Below are 26,259 nucleotides of genomic sequence, written 5' to 3' on the forward strand. Positions count from 1 at the left end.
ATAACTATAAAAAGAACAGAAAAAATGATAGCAGTTCCCTAATTGTAATTAAGACTAGCTACAGAGAAGTAATAATAAACAGCATAATTAACACAGAACAATAAACGATTTTTCCCTGGAAATAATCTTGGACAAGGTTTTCTCCCTCTCTCTTTCTTCAACATTGTCCTGGATGCATAATTAGGGAAATTAAACAAACAAAAAGAAATGTGAGGTATTGGGTTAGCTTTTAAGTAATAGAACTCTTAATGTATGTTAATGATATTAGTATATGTAGAGAAAATCCAACATAAGCCAAAACCAAATATGAGCTGATAGGCGAATTAACTAAAATTATTGGGTACAGGATCAATACAATCAAGTAGGTTACCAGGTCCCCGTAAAAAGCAAATAGAAAACAATGGTAACGGACAAAGTACAATCCAGAAAATGAATATCTGTATGAGAAATACTCTTCAAATCCGTATTTAACAAAATCAAATGACCTAACAGAAAAATAAGCCAAGAACACAAAGAGAAAAAGGCCCAGAATCCATAAACAGTAAACTGTAACTCACCTGAGGATTATGGCAAGCTCCAGATTCAAGGTCTGAACAGGTCTCAGGAGATGGGATCCTGCGGGCGGGGCAGCACCCCCTGCAGTCGGGAAGGCCAAGTTTCAGGCCTGAGACCAAGCCCCGCCTCTCACTCCCCCACTCGATGTAACCCCAAGGGCCCGCCCTCACACTAGGGACGATGCTGATTGGGTGCGTCCTCTGTGACGTCATGCAGCCTCTGTGACTGTTGAATCAGGTGCGCCATGGCAACAGGGCAGACCCTGGGGGATCCTCTTCCTGGTCTGCTCCTGAGAGAGCCCTGGTCAGCTCAGACACTTCTACCCTGAACTCCCCTCAGCGCAGGGCCCTGAGAGGACGCCCGGAGTCCCTGGACGCAGGAAGCGGTGAGTGTGAGTCCCAGGCCCACAGGAGGTGAGGGGGGCGGGCAGCTGGGACCCTGGTGTAAGGCCCTGTCTCAGTGTGCAGCGACTCCGCCTGAACCCGGCCTCACCTCTCCAGGTTGTGTGGGGAGAAGGAGAATCTGAACCTCACCCGTGACCTGATTTCCTTGAGTTGGGCACCTGGGTCTCAGGTCCATAGCTTTTCCTAGGGATCTGAATCAGTGTTTTGTTGCTAATGATGTAACAGCAACCACATGTTTTTGGGCCAAGGATGCGGAGCAGGGTGTGGGGACGGACTTTCTGCTGGTGAGGCTTGGGATGGCACAGATCCCACGTGGACAAATGGAGAGTGGGGGAGGCCAACCCCAGGTAGTGTGAGCACCAAGACCTGGAGCCTGGGGAACCTGAGTGTGGGTTCAACAGGCAGCCTCCCAGCGCTCATTCCATTCATGTCTTTTGTAGAAATTTGCTTCCATTTATTCACAGTCTGCCCACTTGTGTAGGAACTGTGTGACATGATTTGAATGTTACACTGATGTTTTCTTTGATGAAACCTGAGTTTATTCAGTGATAAGATTTGAAAAAGGAAAGAGGATCTTTTATTTTCTGCTAAGTTTGATTAATAATGTAAACACTAATGGAATGGCTACCCAGGTAAATAAGTGGGCCTTGGTCAGTTCAGGGGTCTTGTTTCTTTTTGAAGTTTTATTTATTTATTTGAAAGGTAGAGTTACAGAGAGGTAGAAGTAGAGAGAGAGAGAGAAAGAGTGAGAGAGAGAGGTCTTCCATCCATTGGTTCACTCCCCCAGTTGGCCACAATGGCCAGAGCTGTGCTGATCCAAAGCCAGGATCCAGGAGGTTCTTCCTGGTCTCCCATGGGGGTGCAGGGCCCCAAGAACTTGAGCATCTCCCACTTTCCCAGGCCATAGCAGAGAGTGGGATGGGAAGTGGAGTAGCTGGGTTGGGAACCGGCACCTGTATGGGATGCTGGCAATGCAGGCGGCAGCTTTATCTGCTGTGCTACATTGTTGGCACCAGGGGTCTTCTTGATCTCTTCTACCTCTGCCCCCACTGGTGAATGAGCTGAGGTTCTTTTTAATGTTGTGTGTGTGTGTGTGTGTGTGTGTGTGGCATAAAGCTATTACTCTCAGCTGGTGCCGCTGGTGGGTTAGTATGTAATGTGGTTGCAATCATTTTCTTTGTTATGCTTTTTTTAAAAGTCTTATTTATTGATTTTTGTTTATTTGAAAGGCAGAGAGACAGAGAGAGGGAGATCTTCCATTGGCTGTTTCACCCCCTCTGGAAAAAAAAAAAAAAAACCTATAACAGTTGCAACTCAGCCAGATTGAACACAGGAGCCAGGAAGTCCATCCTGGTCTTGCACATGTGTGGCAGGGACCCAATAACTTGAGCCATCCCCTATTGTCTCCCAGGGGGTGCATTCACAGGAAATTGAATCACAAATGGTGTTGCTGAACTCAAAGGTGGCACTCTTATATGGGACATGGTTATCAAAATTGGAGTGTCAATTTGTTAAGTGTCAATTTGTTAAGTCAACAACAGGAGTCACTGTGCACATACTCCCCATGTAGGATCTCTGTCCTTAATGTGTTGTACAATGTGAATTAATGCTATAACTAGTACTCAAACAATACTTTACACTTTGTCTTTCTGTGTGGGTGCAAACTGTTGAAATCTTTACTTAATATATACTAAATTGATCTTCTGTATATAAAGATAATTGAAGATGAATCTTGATATGAATGGAATGGGAGAGGGAGTGGGAGATGGGAAGGTTGCGGGTGGCAGGGAAGTCTTGGGGGGGAGGCCACTGTAATCCATCAGCTGTACTTTGGAAATTTATATTTATTAAATAAAAGTAAAAAAAAAAGGTGTGTTTAGCTGTTGCACCAAACGCCCATGCCGATTCTTGTTTTTAAACATTTTTTGTAATCTTATTTTATATTTTAAAATTTTTTATTAATTTAATTCATTAAAGGCAGAGATACAGAGTGATATACCATGTGCTGGTTCACTCCTTAAGTTTCCGACACTGTGGTATAACAGGTAGAGCTGCCAACTGTCGGTTTATTAATAGTCCCATATTATATATATATATATATAATATCATATTTCTATGATCAATTATGTCTTTTTTTAAAGATTTTATTTATTTGTTTGGGAATCAGTTAGAGACAGAGAGGGAAAGAGAGAGATAAAAGGTCTGCATCCACTGCTTCACTCCCTAAATGGCTCCAAGGGCTGGAAGGTGGTCTGATCCAAAGCCAGGAGCCAGGAGCTTCCTCCAGGTCTCCCACATCAGTGCAGTAGCCAGGGCTTGAGCCATCTTCCACTACTTTCCTAGGCCATAAACAGAGAGCGGTTGGAAGTGGAGCAGCCAGGTGACAAACCAGTGTTGATATGAGATGCTGGTGCTGCAGGTGGAGTCTTAGCCCACTGTCCCACAGTGCTGATCCCCAGCCATGGCTTTTAATTTCTGTGTTTGTCTGATAATTGTGGTGGCCTTCTAATTGGCTGTAGGAAATATAAGCAGAGAAAAGAGTGCATTGCTTTGCTAGGGTGTCCATAACATAATACTGTCGAATATGTGGCTTGAATCACAGCAATGTATTTCTCATTGTTCTAGAGATTGAATATTTGAGAGCAAGATGATAATGGGTTTGGTTGCTCCTGAGACCTCTCTTTGGTTACCACATAGCCACCATGTTGCTGCACTTTTACATGGTATTTCCTCTGTCTATGTGCATCCCTCCTTATAAGAACATTGATCAGTTTGAATCAGGGCTTCACATTTATGATATCATTTGATGTCAATTATCTGCTTAAAGTCTTATCTCCAAATAGGGTCACATTGGTTGTCAGCGTTTCATGATATAAATTTTAGAGAGATACAGATCAGCCTGTAGTACTTAGAAGGACCCAGGGATTTGCCCTGTAGGAAGCTGTCTCCAAGGAAGACTTCATTTTTGAAATGTGTGTTAATGTTTCTCACAGTATCATTTTCTTTTTTTTTTTTTTTGACAGGCAGAGTGGATAGTGAGAGAGAGAGAGATAAAGGTCTTCCTTTACCGTTGCTTCAACCTCCAATGGCTGCTGCGGCTAGCGCGCTGTGGCCGGCGCACTGAGCTGATCTGAAGCTGGGAGCCAAGTGCCTCTCCTGGTCTCCCATGCAGGTGTAGGGCCCAAGCACTTGGGCCATCCTCCACTGCCCTCCCGGGCCACAGCAGAGAGCTGGCCTGGAAGAGGGGCAACTGGGACAGAATCCGGTGCCCCAAACGGGACTAGAACCCGGTGTGCCGGTGCTGCAAGGTGGAGGATTAGCCTATTGAACCATGGCACCAGCCTCACAGTATCATTTTCAATACCGTATGTAAATATTGCTGCATGCATGAACACACATGTGCACAAACCCCTGTATACATTAGATACATTATTGTGAAGATGTTTAATGGTTGCATGGAGGTAAAGTTGATATAGTAATCCATATGATGACATACTGGGGCCAGCAGTGTGGAATAGAAGGTTGAGCCTCTGCCTGCAGTGCCAGCACCCCATATATGTGCGGGTTCAAGTCCTGGCTGCTCAACTGCTCATCCAACTGCCTGCTGATGCACCTGGGAAAGCAGCAGAAGATGGCCCAAGTGCTTGGACCCTGCACCCACATGGGAGACCTAGAAGAAGCCTCTGGATCCTAGCTTCAGCCTAGTGTAACCCCAGCTGTTGCTGCCATTTGGGGAGTGAACTAATGGATGGATGTTCCATCTCTATCTCTCCCTCCCTCTCCCTCACCCTTTCTCCCTCCCCTTCCTTCCCTTCCTCCTCTTCTCTCTGTATCTCTGCCTTTCAAATAAACAAATCTTATTTAAAAATGACACAGTAACAAACATTAAAACATTATGAAAAGTAGAAAAATGATAAAACTGAATAAGTGTGTTATCCAATATCTAATTCCTAAAACATAAACAGCAAACAGAGGAGTGTTTTCTTAACATGGTTAAATTTTTTAAATTATAATTACTCAAAACTTAAACTTTTCATTATAGGGACACAATGGCAAGCTACTTTACCAAAAGCATAAATCCAATGCCACTATAGTAATTTTTCATTATTGTTTCCTATTTTTTCAATATTATCTACTTAATTGTGAATTATGGTGGGCTTTTCTGCTCTTTGAATACCACTTACAGTATTTAAGAAATTTACAAATTTATCATCGATTGTGTTTTTTCAACACAGGCACTGATATTGCCAGTTTAGTGAACACTGGGGTGATCATTGCAGGATTTAAAATGAAATTTATATTATAATGACATAGGTCTCCCTAAAATCTTCAAAGCCTCCAAAGCACATAAATTATCACATCAGTAATTTATTAGAGATATTTGATTTAGTTTTATTTTTATGGTTAATGTGTCATTACTGTTTGGCAGTTAGAAATATAATTGATAAAGCAGGACTAAGAACCAAAGGGATCACATAAACAAGAATAGTGTCTGCAAATACTAGCTGATAGAATCAAAAAGGGAGAGAATGATCCAACATGGGAAGTGAGATACACAGCAGACCCATAGAATGGCAAATGTCCTAACAGCACTCTGGCCTCATAATCAGCCATTAAGGCATGCGGATCCGGCTGAAATGCCCAGGAGAGTATTTCAGGCATGGAAAGCCAAGACACTCTGGGGGAAAAAAAAAAAAAAAAAACCTAAATGAAAGATCTCTGCGAGTGAGATCCCAGTGGAAAGAACGGGTCATCAAAGAAGGAGGTACCTTTCTCTGAAGGGAGGAGAGAACTTTCACTTTGACCATGGCCTTGTCTAAATATGATCAGAGTCAGTGAACTCAGGGGGCTTCCATAGCCTTGACAGCTCATGACAAGAGCCTAGGGTGATTACTGATGCCATAAACAAGAGTGTCAATTTGTTAAGTCAACAACAGGAGTCACTGTGCACTTACTCCTCATGTAGGATCTTTGTCCTTAGTGTGCTGTACATTGAGATTGAATGCTATAACTAGTACTCAAACAGTATTTTTCACTTTATGTTTCTGTGTGGGAGCAAACTGTTGCAATCTTTACTTAATGTATGCTAAACTGATCTTCTGTATATAAAGAGAATCGAAAATGAATCCTCATGTGAATGGAAGGGGAGAGGGAGTGGATAAGGGGAGGGTTGTGGGTTGGAGGGACGTTATGGGGGGGAAGCCATTGTAATCTATAAGCTGTACTTTGGAAAGTTATATTCATTAAATAAAAGTTATATATATATATTGTAATCAATATTCTGTACTTTGGAAATTTATATTCATTAAATAAAAGTTAAAAAAAAAAAGTAAGCATTAAGATTGTATGTTTCCTAGAAAGAATTTTGGCATGACAGTGTGAGTATATGTGTGCCTTCATTTTAGTAGGATTTATAAAAAATGTTTTAAAAAGATATATTACTTATTCATTTGAAAGGCAGAGTGACAAAGGGTGGGAGAGTTTACTCCATCAATGGCCCAAGGATCCAGACATAGCAAGGCCAAAGCCAGTAGCCCCAAATTCCTTTTGGTTTCCCATATGTGACAGGGGCTAAAGCATTTGGGCAATCATTTGTTGTCATTCCAGGTGCATTATCAGGAAACCAGATCAGATTCATAGTAGCTAGGACTGGAACTGGTTTTCTAATGCAGATGCCAAGTAGTTCAAATGGTGGCTTTACCACAATGCCAGCCCTGACAAATTTTGTTTAAAAAAAAGGAAAATTCTTGTACCTTCCCTAGAAATGGTTCCAAAGACACTTGCAAGTAAAGAAATATTTACTGAAGACAGTTTTGTTAAGAGCAGAGAGACTCAGTGCTTATGGATCCAGACCTGTTTCCTACCTTCCCTATCACAACTCAGTGCAATGGAAACTCCACTCCTAAGTGCAACTGAGAACACATGGCACTCTCTCCTGCTAGCTGCCAGCTTGGGATGACATCCTCATTTTTTTTTCCTGTCCTTAGTTGCCTACTGCCAGAACTATGCACTGGGTGAGTGCAGCTGAGAGGTAGGGCCCAGACCACACTTGAATAATGGAGACTCTGTATTGGGCATTAGGATGCTTGGATCTCATCTCCCACAATATGCAATGTCCACTGTAGGCACATCCATAGAAACAGTACATTTGCAGTGACTTTGGGTTGAAAGTATTAGAGATATTAAAGAGACAGCCTTCTTTTTATTTATTTTTTATTTTATAAGCAAGGACAAATAACAATGAAAGAAAGTTTCCACCTGCTGGGTCATTCTCCATTCAAAATAAATAAGACTGAGCTAAGTTAAAATTGGGAGCTGGTAAGACAGGCATGATAACACTGAGAATTAAGTGTTAATTGGGATGCTCACTTCCCTTTTCAGAGGGTCAGTTCAGATCCCAGCCACTTTACTTCTAATCCAGCTTCTGACTATTAGGCCTGGGAAGGCAACACATGTTGGCCCACACCAGTATGGGAGATGAGACCTGCATGGAATTCCTCAGTCCTAATTTTGCCTTGGCCCAACTTTGGCTGTTGTAGGTATTTGGAGAGATGGGGCATAAACTACCAGATGGAAAAATCTCTGTCACTCTCTCTGAATTTCAAATAAATTATTTTTTAAACAGTTATAAATTGGGAGCTAGGCACTCAATTTTGGTCACCAATGTAGCTAGGTGTCCCAACTACTTGAGCCTCTACCTTCTGGGTGATACAGACCTAGGGTGAGCATTAGCAAGAAGCTGGAGCTGAATCAGGATGGAGCTGGGACTCAAACCCAGGCTGTCTGGGATGTGCTGACCCAAGCAGTTTATTAACCACTAAACTCAACCTCAACACTTTAAGGAGATAAAAAAATTATAAGATTGTCAATGGTGATGGTTACAACTGAATGAAAACAGTGAATTGTATAGGTACTATTAACAGATGAATCTCATGGGAATTTGCATTTATATCCAATTATGCTATTTAAGAAAATTATATGACTTAGAATATATTGTATTATTTCAAACTTTTCATGTAATGTATATTTTAGTGTCTCAAACTCCAATGCATATAAAATGTCGACTTTCCTCTGTAGGTTACATTGCGTATTTACATATAAATATGAATATAAATGTAAGACCAAGGGATGACAGCATATTAACTAGATAATGAACAGTGATTGATTCAGGACCAAGGGATATTGGTTAAAAGATGGCATTAATCTTTTCTGTATATCTTTTCTGAGAATAAAATTAAGAAATGAATTAACATGAAACAAACCATGGTCAGACATCAGAGGCATGTGACTATATAATTTACCAGAGATGAATCTGAGAAGACTAACATTTGGGACTGACATTGTGGTGCAGTAGGTTAGGCCACTGCTTGCAATGCTGGCATTCTATATTGGCATGCCATTTGGAGTCCTGGCTACTCTGCTTCTGATCCACATTCCTGTGAGTGTGTTTGGGAAAGCAGTGGAACATGGCCCAAGAACTTGGATCCCTACCAGCCATATAGGAGACCCAGATAGAATGGCCTGGTCCTGACTCCTGGCCCCATCCTGGCTGTTGCAGACACTTGGGGAGTGAGCCACAAGAACGAAGATCCATCTATCTCTTTGTCAGTCTCTCCTGCCTCTCTCCTTATTTCCCTTTCAAATAAATCTTTAAAAAAGAAAAAGATTAACCTCATTTCATAATCCTTGTGATGGAATCTTAATTACCCAATCTCCTTTCTATTCATCTCTCCCTTTATACTACAGCGACTATTTATTCCCATTCATCCAGTACAAATTACTTACTAGAATTGCTGTCATGACTTGGTGCTCAAAAACATGAACTGCAATCATCATATGATATCTATACTTAAGAAACAGATAAAGAAGTTGCTTAAGGTTAGCCATCTATTTGTGAGTATGGTCTTCCCACTTTTATTCATATCAGGACTCCTCATTGAATCCAAATATCTGACCCCAGTAGGAACAGCTCCCATTGAAAGAGGTGTGTGATGACCAAGGGAACAATTCCTGGGAATGGGTATGAGAAACCAGTATGTTGTGTTGCTAAACTAGTTCTTTGATCCCTGAAAGTTCATTTTTTTATTTAAAGGAATGTGTCACAGAGACCCATTTTTTTAAGCATGTAATTTCTTCTGTGTCCTGAGATGAGAGTACCTAGGCTATAAATTCAATTTTGCACAATAGTCACTAAAGGGCAATGGCAGGATCAGAGAAGGCTTGGGAATTTCAACAGGGCAAACCATAGGTGAGGCACAAAGAAAGCCAGGGATAGGCTGTGGGTCAAGAGTCAGTACCCTGTCCTACTCCACTCAAGCCCATCTCAATTCTAGCCATCTTCATATGAGAGCTTCATGAAACCCTCTGTTGGCCTATTTGCCTAGTTTGTAACATAAACCAACAAGTAGAGGGAAAAGTTCAGATCCATTTCTTAGAACAGTAAGTGATTTGTTAGATATTTAGATGGACAGATGGATTTCAGAAGCTCTTAGTTATGTAATTAATGGAGATTGAAACCTTTGTATTTGTGGACACTTTTTGTTTCAAAATATGCACTAGAATAGTTTTCTCAACTCTGGAATATGACCCAAGGATGGAACACTAATTATTTTAGTAGAAAAGACTAAGTATCTTTATATGACCATACTTCCCCTCCCCATACTGTCTATGGATTGTGTGAATCAAATATGTTTATAATGCAAGTTTTTCTCTGTTAATATCAGTTACCCATTTTTTGACAATCATAAATGTTGCAGAGATTTAGTGTTGGTCCATTTCCAATTATTATTTTTTTTTAGATTTTTCTTTTTTTTTTTGATAGGCAGAGTAGACAGTGAGAGAGAGAGACAGAGAGAAAGGTCTTCCTTTTCCCGTTGGTTCACCCCACAATGGCCGCTACAGCTGGCGTGCTACAGCTGGTGTACCACACTGATCTGAAGCCAGGATCCAAGTGCTTCTCCTGGTCTCCCATGTGGGTGCATGGCCCAAGCACTTGGGCCATCCTCCATTTTCCTCCTGGGCCACAGCAGAGAGCTGTACTGGAAGAGGAGCAACTGGGACAGAATACAGCACCCCAACTGGGACTAGAGCCCGGTGTACTGGCACCACAGGTGGAGGATTAGCCTATTGAGCCACAGCGCCGGCCCATTTCCAATTATTTAAAATGTGAGCAAATCAGACTACTGCTGATAATCACTTTGTAAAATATAAATAAAATGCAATACAGTGCCCAACTAGAGTATAAAATATTTCAATATATTCTTTTTTAAAAAAGATTTAGTTATTCATTTGAAAGTCAGAGGAGAGGCAAAGACAGAGAGAGAGGTCTTCCATCCTATGGTTCACTCCCCCATTGGCCGCAATAGCTGGAGCTGTGCTGATCCGAGGCCAGGAGCCATGACCTTCTTCTGGGTCTCCCAGGCCCAGGGGCTCAAGCACTTGGATCACCCTCCACTGCTTTCCCAAGGCACAGCAAAGAGCTGGACTGGAAATGGAGCAGCCAGGTTTCAAACCGGCACCCATATGGGATGCCGGCACTTCAGGCCAGGATGTTAAACCACTGTGTCACAGCACCAGCCCCTCAATACATTCTTATGATATCCAGGCATTTTGTGTGGCAGCAGCCTAGCTGACAGAGTTGGCATGACTCATGCTCACGAACAGGTCTATGTGAAGGTCTCTTGATTGTATATGGCATGCAATTAAATTCTTCCTTACCAAGAGTATATCAGCATTTGATATATAACAAAGCAACAAAAATTTATGTTATAATTTTCTTTGTAATTATTTTTTAAAAGGCTGAGCATCAGAGAAGGGGTGGAGGAGGGAGGGACAAAGGATGAGGGAGAAAGAGAGACTGTTCCATCTGCTGCTTGATTCACTCTCTAATTATCCTAACAGCCAGGGCTATGCCAGGCTGAAGCCAGAAGGAAATAATCTTACCTGCATCTCTTTTGAGGGTTACAGGAACCCAAGTACTTGTCCATCATCCACTACCTCCCAGGTACAACAACAGGGTGTTTTATTTTAAGTATGGAATAACCAGGATGGAAACCACAGATTTGCTTATGGGATGTGTGTCCCAAGCAATATTCTAACCTGCATCACCATATACAACCCTCTCAAGTTTGGTGGTTTGCTCTGGCTCTTGCCCAAACCCTGTGTCTCCAATAGGCAAGTCCCAGACTTCTTCATAATATAAATGTTTAATAAGGTAAACTCCAATAAGCAAGTACTTTTCAAAGTGTATAGGTGTCATATTTACTGATGTCCAGTTGTGTAGAGCAAGAAAAATGGTAATGCCAAGGATCATTGTGATGAAGATTATTTGAAGGCTTGTGTGTTGGGAGGTGTGTTATTTGGGATAATTACTAGGAAAGTATAGTACAATAAGTATGTATTATATCCATTTTTACTGTACAGTTGTGGGTAAAAATACACAGGTTGCTAAATGACTAAATTCTATAGGATTTTCAGTATATGGACGGACTCCTGTTCAGTACATCTGTAGTAATACCAAAGTAGTTAATACCACTCAAGTATTTTTTTTCTGTAGTATGGTTTTAGTGACAAAATGATGTTTATTTCTATGATATACTGAAATTTGTTTAAACAGTCATCCTGAAAATAATAACTTGCTTCTCAGTCATAACTTACTTTTTTATTTAAAGATATATTTTATTTATTAAAAAGACAGAGTTACAGATAGAGGTAGAGACAGAGAGAGAGGTCTTCTATCTGCTGGTTCACTCTCCAGATGGCTGCAATGGCTGGAGCTGCACCGATCCAAAGCCAGGAGCTAGGAGCTTCTTCTGGGTCTTCCATGTGGGTGCAGAGGCCCAAGGACTTGGGCCATCTTCTACTGCTATCCCAAGCCATAGCAGACAGCAGGATCAGAAGAGGAGTAGCTGGTACTAGAATCATTGCCCATATGGGAAGCCAGTGCTTCAGGCCAGGGCATTAACCCACTGTGCTACAGTGCCGGCCCTATCACTAGCTTTTTAAAAATAAGTAGCAACAAAATGATTCCATTAACCTAAGGATAACTAGATTTAATCACTGCCAGTTAGTAAAATTTTGGGTGCTCTTTCAGGATCTTCCCTTCCCCTCATCAAGTGTAAATTGCTAACTCACCACAGAGATTGTTTCTGTTTCTCCAGCTAATATATCTATAATTCTGCATTCATATCTATCATGATCTTCCCTACATTGTAGAGTCTAAGTGCAAGCGAGACCAGTTCTCTCACAACTCCCTGTATTCACTTTGTTTTCCAGGTGTAATTGTAGATGCCACTACATGTTTCGGGGGCCAAAGAAAATGAATACAACACCAGTAAGTTGTTTGCTTATTTCTCAACTTGTTTTACATTGTATTATAGGAGCTTTATGAGCATTTTTAAATTAAAATGGAAACATAAAAGTGATAAACAAGGTAGTATTGTCATAGTTATAAGGTATTAGAGCCATCAGAGCTGATTGTAAATTTGTCTACAGTCTTTCTGATGCCTCAAAGACATACTGTTACATGGTTCAAATCAGAAATTAGAATTTGCTAAATTCTAGTGGAAAATGAAGTCTGGAATAGTATTTATTGGTCATATGATGCTAAAGTGGAAGTGGTTTAGTTCCAATCTAGAAATAAACATACAACATTCTGCACTGGTAAGAGTTGCTAACTGGTAATAAATCAGTTAATAAAGTGTTTTAGGAATTGTGAAAATACCCTTGGGAGACTGTACCAGATTTCTGGATTGGACTGGGGTTGTGTGGAGAGCAGAATCTCTTCAGGTTCTTAAACAGCTCTACATACATTTCTTCCTGCCAGACTATACATGCTGGTTGTGCTGCAAACTTCCCAAAGCTCTGTCTTCCAGCAAATCATTCCATTCTTCATTCATACTTTAAGCTACTCAAAGTACCCTCAATTCAATTAGTCAAACATTTATCAATGTCATTAAGTATATTGTCTGGCTTTTGCCTTGCTTGAATTTTTTACATTTAAAATATATTTACATATTTGAGAATTAGAAAGAGAGACAGGTAGATTAGGAGAAATCAAAGAGCCTCTTATCCACTAACTTACTCTCCTAAATATCCATAGTAACCAAGAATGAATCCAAGAGCCAGGAATGTACTCCTTTCCCCTGACATGAGTGGTAGAAGCCTAATTACTTGAATTATCACCACTGCCTCCCAGCACATGTGGTAGTATAAAATTGGCCTCAAAAGCAAGAGCTGGGAATAAAAACAAGCACTGTTAACTAGAATTAGAATATCTTTTTAAAATTTTATTTATTTATATAAGTAGAACAGATTTCATGTATTTCCTATATATGGTTTTAAGAACATGATGATACTTTTCACTCTCTCTCCCTTCCCTTCCTCCTTTTCACTTTCTTATTTTTCTTTTAATTTGTGTGATAGCACATTTTCAAGTTACTTTATAATCACAAGCTCAGTCCTCCACCAAATAAAGAATTCAACAAGTAGATAGTAGAAACGCCACTGTTCCTGAGGAATATAGAAAAGGGATACAGATGATAATCAGATCTCAAGATGTCAGTTTCACTCATACATTTTTTTCTGCTGTATAGGCTACCAAAAATCAAAGAAAATATTTTTGTCTTTTTAGGGTTGACCTGTTTCAGTAGGCATAATTGTCTTCAATTGCATCCATTTTGTTGCAGAAGAAGGATTTCATTCTTTTTTATGGCTGAGTAGTATTCCATTTTATATATGTGTGTGTACACACATACACACACACACACACACATACCACATTTGCTTTATCTAGTCATCAGTTTATGGACATCTGGGTTGATTCCCTATCTTAGCTATTATGAATTGAGCTGCTATATAAAGTTGGGGGCACAGGTAATTCTTTCATATGCTGATTTTATTTCCTTTGGGTAAATTCCCAGGAGTGGGATGACTATGTCATATGTTATATCCATTTTTGGATTTCTGAAGAATCTCCAAAATGTCTTCCATAATGATTGTGTTAGTTCACATTCCCACCTAAGTGTATTAGGGTACATTTTGCCTACATTCTTGCTAATATTTATTTGGAGGGGCACTTTTGGGTGAAAGCCATTCTTACTGGGGTGAAGTGAAACCTCATTATGGTTTTTATTTTCATTTCTCTTGTGCAAATCTTGTTGCCTTGGCTTTGGTTCTAGGTGAACCCAGGATTGTAGTGTCTGAGTGAGTCCTTTTATTTTAGTGGCTGTCAGCTGTGTCTGTTAGTAACACAATGGTCTAGTCAGCTGCAGTTCCTAGGGATGGAAATGTGCCTTTGAGATGAATAAGTGTTTCTTTGGGTGTGCATCTTTGGTCCACAGATTCTGTGTTAGTCTCCCTGATGATTGTGATAGCCAAGGGCTTGTTCTTGGTGCTGAGGAAGATGAGGATGGCTGGTCCTTGACTTACTGGCAAGCCTGAGTGATACTCGGATTTGTGGCACTGATTTCTGTGGCTTTAGGACTGTGCAATATGGATTGTCCCTTCCTCAGTTCTTGGTAAGAGAGTCCAACTGGTACTTTGTTGTGTAATAACAACAACCCTAGTCCTAGGACTAGGTGTACAGGTTTTACTCTGCAGAGTATGGGTCCAGAGAGGAGGAATGCAAGAAGGTTCTTCCCTATGTCCACTGGGTAGATTTCAGTGGCACTCAGAAATTTACAATAAATTGTTACAGTCCTGGTCTTTCAGGTATAGTGGATCATTATCCAGATCTCCTGGGGTGGGAACAAACATTTTTATGGCCTGCTTCTGGTGGTAGCCCCCAGAAGCTAAGGTGATTTTCTCTGGCTCAGGTAGAGTATGTGAGTGTAGCTCTGCCCCCAAACTCCCACAGATGCAGGATGCAGGGATCTGTCTTTTGCCTTACACATTGCCCTGACTCTACAGTGCTGGTAGGAGCAGAGCAGAGGCTCACTGTGTATCTTCTCTGCTCAGTGTCATGCTCTGCAGGAATCAGGGAGGGGAAGGAAGCAAGGAGGCTTCCCTGCTCCAAGCTCATCAGTTGCTCAGACCCCATCAGCTCTCAGGTTGAGGTAGGAAGTCAGTGGGTGACTGACTTTTTTTTTTTTTACTTCTTTGTCTAACATTTCAGTCAGTCACTTCTCTGGAAAATAGTATTTCCTTTGTTCTGTTCATATCTCAGAGCAGCTTAAGTCATTATGGCTATACCCGATTCAGCCATCTTGGATCTCACCATGATATATTTTTGATTTGTAGCTCATCATTTATTCTGTTGTTGTGAATGTTGGACAGTGATTTATAAATATTATTTTGGTCAATACTGTCATTCATGTTTATGGTTGATGTTTTATTAGTTTCATCAATTACTATAAAATGTAAATCAATTTTCTAACATTACTTTTGAGGATTTTTCTTAAGTTTCTTTTTTAGTTTTGTGGACTTTGTTTCATATCATTTGAGGTTTTGTTTTTAGGCACATTAGCATTTATAATGATATGATCAGCCTGATGTATTATCTATTTATTATGATGAAAAGTCCCTGAGTATTTCTTTAGCCATATAAGACCCAAAAAATCATTTGGTTTGACCCTGCCAAGACAACCACAGGTGGTATTATTAATTCAAGGAGCTAATAACAAGCTAATTTTAAGTTGATAATTTTGTATGGACAGCACATAATGTTGTAATATCCAAATGGCCTTTGGCAGTAAAAAATGCTCCTATGTTCCTAACTCCTACTAATCCAAGTATTCATTTTGTATCATTTTATTTGAAAATGGACTGCTTCTTTTATATTATATTCTCATTTTCCTGTTCAGAAAATGTCTTTTGTATACTTCATGGATTAATGCTTTATTTATTTTTATTTACTTGATAAAAAATTAAGAGCTCTATCTGCTGTTTCACTCCCTCAAATACCTGCAATGGCTGGAACAGGGTCGAGGCTAAAGCCAGGAGGCTGGAACTCAATCCAGATCACTCATGTGGATATCTGTGACCCAGCTACTAGAGCCATCATCTGGCACATACCTGGTGTGCATTATTATGAAGTTAAATCACAAGCAAGGGTAGGAACTTTGATATGAGATGTGAGCATCCAAAGAAGCAGCTTAACCCAATGAGTGAAAATACCTGCCCTTGTTCATCTCATATTTTACAGCAATTACACTACATATAGGATCAAAGGTGGAAGGATATTTTTTTCAGTGTAGTGAAGATTTCTTTCACTAATTTCTGAGGAGAAGTCAGCTATCATTCATACATAGCTGACCCAGTAGGCTGTTGTTTCTTTCACAACATTCAAGGTCTGTTCTTTGTATTTGGAATCCTTCATTTTATTTGCCTTTAGTAGCTTTCTATCTGTTGATTAAGGGGTCACTGAACATTTCAAATCTATAAATTGATGTTTTTTTTAAATAAAATTTGAGAAGCTTTTCACCATTTCAAAATACATATTTTGTTTTTCATTTATTCTCTTCCTACTGAAATTTATTGCAGTTATGAGGGACTTCACAAAGATTCTGGAAAGTTGAAAGAAAAAAGAAGTTTATTTTAGTGCAAAAATGTTAGTAACCCATGCATAAAACTGGTCTAGAAGTTCATTGAAAATGCATAAATGCATACTATAAAACATGATTCATAAAGGTTATGGAAAGTGTGTATTTGTAGATTAAATTTTTTTAACCAAAGTGAACTTTTCTTTTTAATTCTGCATTTTAAATGTTAGATTACTTTCTATATTGTTCCTGGACTTCTGAAGCTTTTCATATTTATGTAGTATCTTTCATTAATTTAAAAAGGCTTTTAGGGGGTGACACTGGCATGGTGGGCTAAGCCTCTGGCTGTGGTGCTGGCATCCCATATTGGTACCAGTTTGTATCCCAGATGCTCCTTTTCCAATCCAGCTTATGGCCTGGGAAGGCAGCAGAAGGTGGCCCAAGTGCTTGGTTCTCTGTACCCACGTGGGAGACCCAGAGGAATCTCCTGGCTTCTGATTGGCTTAGCTCTGGCTAAGCCATCTGGAAAGTGAACCAGTGGATGGAGGAACTTTCTGTCTTTCATTCTGTCTGTAACTCTGCCTCTTAAATTAATACATACAGTCTTTAAATAAAAAAAGTATTTTGATCTATGTCCATCTTAGTCTCTTTGTGATAAGACTGTCAAACAGGTTATTTAGAAAGAAAACATTTTTTGCCAAAATGTATTTACTTTAAAATACTTTTTTCAAAATGTATGTACTTTCTCTTTCTGTTAATAAAAGAGAGAGGGAGAGAACAAGGGAGATTCTATCACCTGTTTCACTCACAATAGGAGTTACAACAGCCAGAACTGGGCAAGGCCAATGCCAGGAGCCAGAACCTCCATCTGAGTCACTGCATGTGTGTCAGGAACCCAAGTACTTGGGCAATTATACATTGCCTTCCTACATGCTTTAGAAGGAAGCTGAATTTGAAGTTGAGTAGCCAGGACTCAAATCAGACTCTATGAGATGAGAGCTTCACCAGTGGTGACATAACATGCTGCGCCACAAGACCAGCCTCAAGAAAACAGTTATTTCTTCTAGTCTGGGAGCTAGACAGTCTAAAGTCAAGAGGCCAATATAGAAAGACCATCTTCCTGCATCACAGTGTGGCAGATAACATCACACAGTAAGAGAAAAAAGTAGAAGTCTTTTAAAATTGATGTTAAGCTGTTCTTTATGATAGCAACTTTTACTTTGTGGACTAAACTTGCATTGTGCTATTTTTTGCTTTTCCTACAAATAGGTTTTCACTGTAATACTGTTACATCTATATAATTTAAATAGCTTATCAGTCTTTATCTAACTTTATATGATTTGTAAATACTGGAAGATACTTGGAGATTCTTTAGGTATCTTGTCTACTACTTTCAACACCTAACTTAAATTTCTTCCTAGTTTTTCTGTCCTTGAGTATAAGTCAGATTTTCATTTTTCCCCCAAGTATAATGATTTTGAATTTTATCTTGAGTATTGTAAGGCATATGTTGCAGAAATTGTGAATACTGTAATATTCTTCAGAATGATTTGCTTTACATTAATTTGCTGTATTAAAATTCTGAACTCCATATTCTTTGCAGTGATCAATAAGTCCTTGCTTCTCATAGTGTCAGTTTCACTTCTACAGGTTTCCTTTTAGGTGCTCAGTTAGTTGTCACAGATTAGGGAGAACATATGCTATTTGTCCCTTTTGGGCTGGCTTATTTCATTCAGCATGATGTTTTCCAGATTCCTCCATTTTGTTGCAAATGACTGAATTTCATTTTTTTATTTCTGTGTAGTATTCTATAGAGTACATGTCCCATAATTTATTTATCCAATCATCTGTCGATGGGCATTTAGGTTGATTCCATGTCTTAGCTATTGTGAATTGAGCTGCAATAAACATTGAGGTGCACACAGCTCTTTTATTTGCCAATTTAATTTCTCTTGGGTAAATTCCAGGGAGTGGGATGGCTGGGTTGTGTGGTAGTGCTATATTCAGGTTTCTGAGGAATCTCCAAACTGACCTCCATAGGGGCTTTACCAATTTGCATTCCCACCAACAGTGAATTAGTGTGCTTATCTCCCGACATCCTCACTAGCATCTGTTGTTAGTGGATTTATGTATGAAAGCCATTCCAGTCAGGGTGAAGTGAAATCTTATTGTGCTTTTGATTTGCATTTCCCTGATGGCTAGTGATTCTGAAAATTTTTTCATGTGTCTGTTGGCCATTTCAATTTCCTCTTTTGAAAAATGTCTATTGAGGTCCTTGGCCCATCTCTTAAGTAGGTTGTTTGTTTTGTTGTGATGGAATTTCTTTATCTCTTTGTAGATTCTGGATATTAATCCTTTATCAGTTGCATAATTTGCAAATATTTTCTCCCACTCTGCCAGTTGCCTGTTCACTTTCCTGACTCTTTATTGTGAAGTACAGAAACTTCTCAATTTGATGTATTCCCAGTTGTTAATTTTTGCGTAGGCTTCCTGTGCCTCTGGGTTCTTTCCCAAGAACTCTGCCAGTGCCAGTATCTTGCAGGGTTTCTCTGATGTTCTCTAGTAATTGGATCATGTTGGGTCATACATTTAGGTCTTTAATCCATGTTGAGTGGATTTTTTGTAAGGTGTAAGGTAGGGGTTTTGCTTCCTAATTCTGCATGTGGAGATCCAGTTTTCCCCAGCACCATTTGTTGAATAGACTGCTCTTGCTCTGGGAATTGGTTTTAGCTTCTTGATCAAATATAAGTTTGTTATAGCTGTTTGGATTGATTTCTGGTGTTTCTATGCTATTCTGTTGGTCTATCCATCTGTTTCTGTAACAGTACCAGGTGTTTTGATTATGATTGCCCTGTAGTATGTCTTGAAATCTGGTTTTGTGATATGTCTGGCTCTGTTTTTGTTTTCTAGGATTGCTTTAGCTATTCAAGTTCTCTTGTGCCTCCATATGAATTTCAGCATCATTTTTTTCAAGATCTGAGAAGGACATCTTTGGTATTTTGATTGGTATCACATTGAATCTGTAAATTGCTTTTGGGAGAATGGAAATTTTGATTATATTGATTCTTCCAATCCATGAACATGATTTTTCCATTTTTGATATCTTCTTCAATTTCTTAAAATTTTGTAATTCTCATCATACAAATCTTTGAATCCCTTGGTTAAGTTTATTCCAATGTGTTTTTTGTAGTTATTATGAATGGGATTGATATTAGAAATCCTTTCTCAGCCATGGCATTGTCTGTATATATAAGGGTGGTTGATTTTTGCATATTGGTTTTGTAACCTGCTACTTTACCAAACTCTTCTATGATTCCAATAGTCTCTTGGTAGAGTTGCAGATCATATCATCTGCAAAGAGGGATAGTTTGACTTCTTCCTTTACAATTTAAATCCCTTTGATTTCCTTTTATTGCCTAATAGCTCTGGCTAAAACTTCCAGTATTATATTGAATAGCAGTGGTGAGAGTGGACATCCCTGTCTAGTACCGGATCTCAGTGGGAATGGTTTCAACTTTTCCCCATTCAGTATGATGCTGTCCATGGGTTTGTCATGAATCATCTTGATTGTAATGAAGGATGTTCCTTCTATACCTAATTTGCTCAGAGTTTTCATCGTGAAAGGGTGTTATATTTTATTGAATGCTTTCTCTGCATCTTTTGAGATAATTGCATGCTTTTTCTTCTGCAGTTTGTGAATGATTTATTGATTTGCAAATGTTGAACCATCCTTTCATACCAGGGATAAATCCCACTTGGTCTGGGTAGATGATCTTTCTGATGTGTTGCTGCATTCTACTGGCTAGAATTTTATTGATGATTTTTTTTCATCTATGTTCATCAGGTAAATTGATTTGTAATTCTCTTTCTCTGGTGCCTCTTTTTTAGGTTTAAGGATGAAGGTGATTCTGGCTCTGTAGAAATCATTTGGGAGGATTCCCTCTCTTTCAGTTGTTTTGAATAGCTTGAGAGTACTTGGAGTTAATTCTTTAAATGCCTGGTAGAATTCGGCAGTGAATCCATCCGGTCCTAGGCTTTTCTTTGTTGGGAGGGCCTTTATTACTGTTTCAGTTTCTGTCTTAGATATGGATCTATTTAGGTTTTCTATGTCTTCATGGTTCAATTTAGGTAGGTTGTATGTGTCCAGGAATCTTTCTATTTCTGCTAGACTTCCCAGTTTGTTGGCATACAGCTCTTTGTAGTAATTTCTGATGACTATTTCTTTGGTGTCTGTTGTTTCTGTTGTTACATTCCCTTTCTCATCTCTGATTTTAATGGTTTGGGTCTTGGGTCTTCCCTCTCTCTCTCTTTTTTTTTTTTTTTTGGTTAGTTGGTCCAATGGTGTGTCAATTTTGTTTATTTCTCAAAAACCCAGCTCTTTGTTTTGCTGATCTTTGTAATTTTTTTTGATTAAATTTTGTTGATTTCTTCTCTGATTTTAATTGTTTCTTTTCTCCTACTAGGTTTGGGTTTGGTTTGCTGTAGAGTTTCTAGATCCCTGTTATGGATTGGTAGCTCATTTATTTGGTGCCTTTCCAATTTATTGATGTAGGCACCTATTGCTATAAACTTTCCTCTTAACACTGCTTTTGTGGTATCCCATAAGTTTTGATATGTTGTGTTGTTATCTTCATTTGCTTCCAGAAAGTTTTTGATTTCTCTTTTGATTTCTTCAGTGACCCAGTGTTCATTCAGGAGCATGTTGTTCAGTTTCCATGTGTTTACATATGCTCTAGAGATTCCTGAGTTGCTGATTTCCAGATTCATTCCATTGTGTTCTGAGAAGATGCATGGTATGATTTTGACTTTTTTGAATTTGCTGAGACTTGGGAAGTGAAACAGCTAATGGAAGATTTTTTCCCTATCTTTCTCTCCCTGTCATTCAGCCATGCAAATACATAAATACTTAAAAGGAGAGAAAAACCTCTAGAATTTGGGTAAAGGACAATGTTTGTTCAGGAAATGTTAACATTTTTCTGTATAGCTTGTGATTTGTAGCCTGATTTGTTGATCAATAGGATTACAATTTTCACTAGCTTAGGATATATTTCTCTGATCCTACTCCCAGTGAGGTCTGCAGTTACATATGTGCCATACCACTTGCCCATACCACTTGCTACCATCCCACACATCACTGAGTCTCCAGTACTTTCATCTGAGATCCCATATTAATGAGACCCATTCCAATGGAAGATATTTGTATCCTCAGCAAAATGAGAATGAAAAAATCTCATTCCTCTGTAGTCATTTTTGGCATTGGATTTAACCTCCCATGCTACATATCTTCAGAATTTGGCAATTGACAATGCACAAAAAAGGCATATCTGGTGATGTTTAAGTTACTAATTTTGTCATTCTACCTCTAAAAATTCTGCTGAGTTTTCTATTCTTGAATTTGAGCTTGCATAGTTTCTGGATATTGAGTTTCAGTTAGAATAGATTTTCCTAATCTAAGATTATTAATCACACACTGCATGTAATTCTCAAGTTGTTAAATACTCAGTGTGAACTGTGGGTTCACTTTTAATTTTATTTTGTGTATGTTTTCCACAAAATTTGCTAAAAAGTCTATAACCCCTAGCCTCCGTGCATTTCTTGCCCCCTTCCATGGACTTAGAGAGATCCATCTATTAAAGTGAACTGCTGTAACAGATGCTCTATTTTTTAGTGTCTCACAACAATAGGGTTGAAAAGTTAGGGTATAATTAGGTGACAAGTGACTCCCAGACACTGCAGGGCTTCCACATTTAAAGTGTGTTTCAGATCTCCTATTTTTCTTCATCCTGCTATAGTGACCTTTACTAGAAATGCTCATCTTTGTGATTGGAAAATATAGAAGCCATTGGACCAAGTAAAGCTCTCCTAGAAGTGACACAATTCATATCTACTGATATTTGCTGAGTGAGAATCATGTGAACTTGTGTGAGTTCTAGACTGGGAGAGGATATGTGATTTTCTCACAAGAAACAATACTGAAGTTGAGTGAGCAGTGGTCACCACACATCAGTTAATCTTATCTCACAAGTGTCTTAACTTCATTCCATACCCAGAGAGACAAACTTAAAAAATACCATCTATTCTCAACTTTGAAATCAAATTCAAGTTCTGTGAATGAAACCAGAAATGTATCATGTCCAGATGTGGCTTCTCTTGATTGTTAGACCTGTGTGTCATGAGCAGACAAGGTGACTGCTTTGTTTTTAATCAGTGTACATGATTTAAAAAGGAGGAGGATAATCACGACAGCCATTCCTTTTTTATAATTTCATTTTAAAAATAATTTAGGAATTCTGGAGGATAGCAGCACTGTCTCATGGCAATATGACCATACTGAGGATACATGTGGAGAGTGGCCTGTGCTGTGTACTTGAGACACAGACTTTGTTGACTCCATTCCATACCTTGGTAGCTCTTCAACCTGTTGTTTTCCAAGGAATCATTGTTTCTTCTCAGAAATAGCTTCTTTAACCATTATCAATATTATTTACATTACATCATTTTTTTGACAGGCAGAGTGGATAGTGAGAGAGAGACAGAGAGAAATGTCTTCCTTTTGCCATTGGTTCACCCTCCAATGGCTGCTGCAGCCGGCGCAGCTGGCACGCTGAGGCCAGCACACCATGCTGATTGATTGCAGGAGCCAGGTGCTTATCCTGGTCTCCCTTGTGGGTGCAGGGCCCAAGCACTTGGGCCATCCTCCACTGCACTCCCTGGCCACAGTAGAGAGCTGGCCTGGAAGAGGGGCAACTGGGACAGGATCCGGTGCCGTGACCAAGACTAGAACCCAGTGTGCCGGCACCACAACGTGGAGGATTAGCCTAGAGAGCCATGGCACTGGCTCCACATTACATCATCAACCAGGACTGAATACAGCATGCTTACTATGGGCTGGGCTGCCTTGTTGGCTTCCTTCTTGTTTATAATATAACTTCTTTATCTTCTGGCACTTTTGAAGTAAATTTGGTTGTTTCTGACAGTATAACCCTTTAGAATGTGTGTGTATGTGTGTATTTGTGTGTGTGAGTGTATTTGTTATTCCAGCCAGGTGTCAGCCTTCTGAAACATGACATTTTGTCTGGTTATGTTACTAGTGTTTTAGCATGTTTTTTAGATGTACCTTGTGATCTCCTTCCTGTGATTTTGAACAATTGAAAATTCTATTGAGAACAACTACTTCATTTACATGATTTAGCAATAGCTGTCATGGTCATAACCTTAATTTTCAAGTTAACATGGATTTCAGTATGAATGTTTTGGCTTTCCAAATTGTTTCTTACTGTATATTTTACTTGTAAGATTAAAAAAGGCAGACTTGAAAACCTTATAATAAAAGCCCAAATGAAAATGCTTTGAGAGTTTTCCATTCCTATGCATCCTCAAGTTTCTGGTTTCTTCCTCTTCCCTTTATCTCTTTCTTGTATGATTTGGATATTTTTATGAGCTCAGCATTTTCCTGTAGACATATGAAGTAGAGTGAACTGTACCTGATACATGTTACTGATATTCTTTTTCCTGCTTCAAACTCTATGTCCATGATGTAAATATTATTTGACCTATGGCCTGGTTACATAATTGTGGTAGTCATTAAGTACACACAAAAATTTATCAAATAATTAATGGAAAAATACATTATAAAAAAACTATGCATAAATTTAAAAAAAGTTTGCAGTAAAATAAATGATTTGATAATACAGAAAAATTTATTTTTTAAGAAATTCCTCATTCTCCCAATTGATGTTCAACATTTTCTCCTGTAACTCATCTAATGTTAATTCAGTCATATGCTTACATGTATTTCTACAGATTGCAGTGTGGGCTCTTTTCAAAATCATTAGGAGAAAGAGCAGTTCCATAATAACGAGCATTCCATTGTACTGATTTTTGAATTATGAAATTAATATAGAAGCAAGACATTTTCATTGTAATTTTGCATTCTGTTGCCATATAGATTCCAAAATCATCTGCATCTTATATAAGAGGCATAGAAGACACACACAGAGAAATGCACTCCTAGTCTTTTTGTGACAGAACTGGCATGATGAACCAAAAAAAAATGCGCTGTTGCAGATGTTGGTGTCATTTGAAGACCTGGCTGTGGACATCACTCAGGAGGAGTGACAGTACCTGGACAGTTCTCAGAGGACCCTGTACAAAGATATGATGATGGAGACCTACAATAGCCTGTTGTTTTTGGGTGAGTGCTATTCCCCTCTCATGCCGAAGTGAAACAGTTACTTCCCATGTGGCAAGCAAATTAATTGTTTAAAAGATTACATGGTGGATAAGCATAGAATTTGAGGCCAAGAAACATGAGGAAAGGATTGAAATCAACAATTTTGTTTCACAGCCCCTGTGAACAAGCTGTTGTCTTTCAAAACTCTAACATAATGATATGATGACACCCAGCATTATTTCCCTTTAACAGGGTACTGCAAAAGCAAACCTGAGGTGATCTTCAAGTTGGAACAGGGGACAGAGCCATGGACAGTGACAAAACCCCTAAATTGGAGCCTGTCAGGTCAGTCAGCACACATGGGACAGGGAGACTGGGATGGAAAAGATCTCAAGGAATGTTGACTGGGTAGAGCATTTCTCATTATTTATCCCAAGTCTCAGTCCTGAGAACAGCTGATATGACGCATCATCTGCTTGTTGTTTTGCTCTGGGTGAATACTTTGTCAGAACTACCAACAATGCAATCAATTTATTTTTAAAATTTTATTTATTTATTTGAGAGGTACAGTTACAGACAGACAGAGGGAGAGATAGAAAGGTCTTGCATTCACTGGTTCACTCCTCAGATGGCTGCAATGGCCAGAGCTGAGCTGATATGAAACCAGGAGCCAGAAATTTCCTCTGGGTCTCCAAGATGGAGAGCACTTGGGCCATCTTCCACCACTTTCCCAGGCCATTAGCAGAGAGCTGATTTGAAGAGGAGCACCTGGAACATGAACTAGTACCCATATGGGTTGTCGATGCTGCGGGCAGAATTTTAGCTTACTGTGCCACAGTGCTAGCCCCATTGCAATCAATTTCTGCCTGTAATGAGACTAATTTTTAGGTTAAATACATCCCCTGTATTCAAACTTGTCCTTCTTCCTACTGTCACATCCTGTTTTTCTTCAGACGTTTATTCTTTTTTTTTTTTTTTTTTGACAGGCAGAGTTAGAGAGGGAAACAGATAAAGGTCTTCCTTCCATTGTTTCACTCCCCAAATGGCTGCTCCAGCCAGTGTGCTGTGGCTGGTGTGTTGCACTGATCTGAAGCCAGGAGCCAGGTGCTTCCTCCTGGTCTCCGATGTGGGTGCAGGGCCCAAGCACCTGGGCCATCCTCCACTGCCTTCCTGGGCCACAGCAGAGAGCTGGACTGGAAGAGGAGCAACCAGGACAGAATCTGGCACCCCAGGCAGCACTAGAACCTGGGGTGCCAGTGCCACAGGCGGAGGATTAGCCAAATGAGCCATGGCACTGTCCTATTCATGTATTTATTCTATCAATGCTTATAAAAATTTGATCACACAGAGGAACTGATTTCTTATTAGTTGCAGAAATTTAGTTCCCACTCATGGTTTTGACCAGGCACAGGCCTTACTGTTGCACAAATTTGAGTACTGAATTAGTGAACGTGAGCTTTCTCATTGTCTCTTTCCTCTCCCTTTTTCTGTCTTTTTTTTTTTTTTAAGATTTATTGATTTGAAAGTCAGTTACATGGAGAAAGAAGGAAAGGCAGAGAGAGAGAGGTCTTCCAAGTGCTGGTTCATTCCCCAATTGGCTGCAGCTGCCGCCAATCTGAAGCCAGGAGTCAGTAGATTCCTCTGGGAC

At 39.4% G+C, this 26,259-nt stretch overlaps 1 long non-coding RNA gene across 1 annotated transcript; it reads left to right on the forward strand.

Annotated features, from left to right (window-relative positions):
• The first annotated feature begins 734 nt into the window (after positions 1 to 734).
• LOC149122888 (uncharacterized) lies at positions 735 to 24,640 on the forward strand. The gene is made up of 3 exons (XR_016219416.1): positions 735 to 940; positions 12,234 to 12,291; positions 24,506 to 24,640. It is a non-coding gene; the product is annotated as an uncharacterized LOC149122888 (long non-coding RNA).
• The last annotated feature ends 1,619 nt before the right edge of the window (positions 24,641 to 26,259 follow it).

Source organism: Oryctolagus cuniculus, chromosome 13 (assembly GCF_051225735.1).
Source record: "Oryctolagus cuniculus isolate XC-2025 breed Fujian yellow rabbit chromosome 13, ASM5122573v1, whole genome shotgun sequence".
Lineage (NCBI taxonomy): Eukaryota > Metazoa > Chordata > Mammalia > Lagomorpha > Leporidae > Oryctolagus > Oryctolagus cuniculus.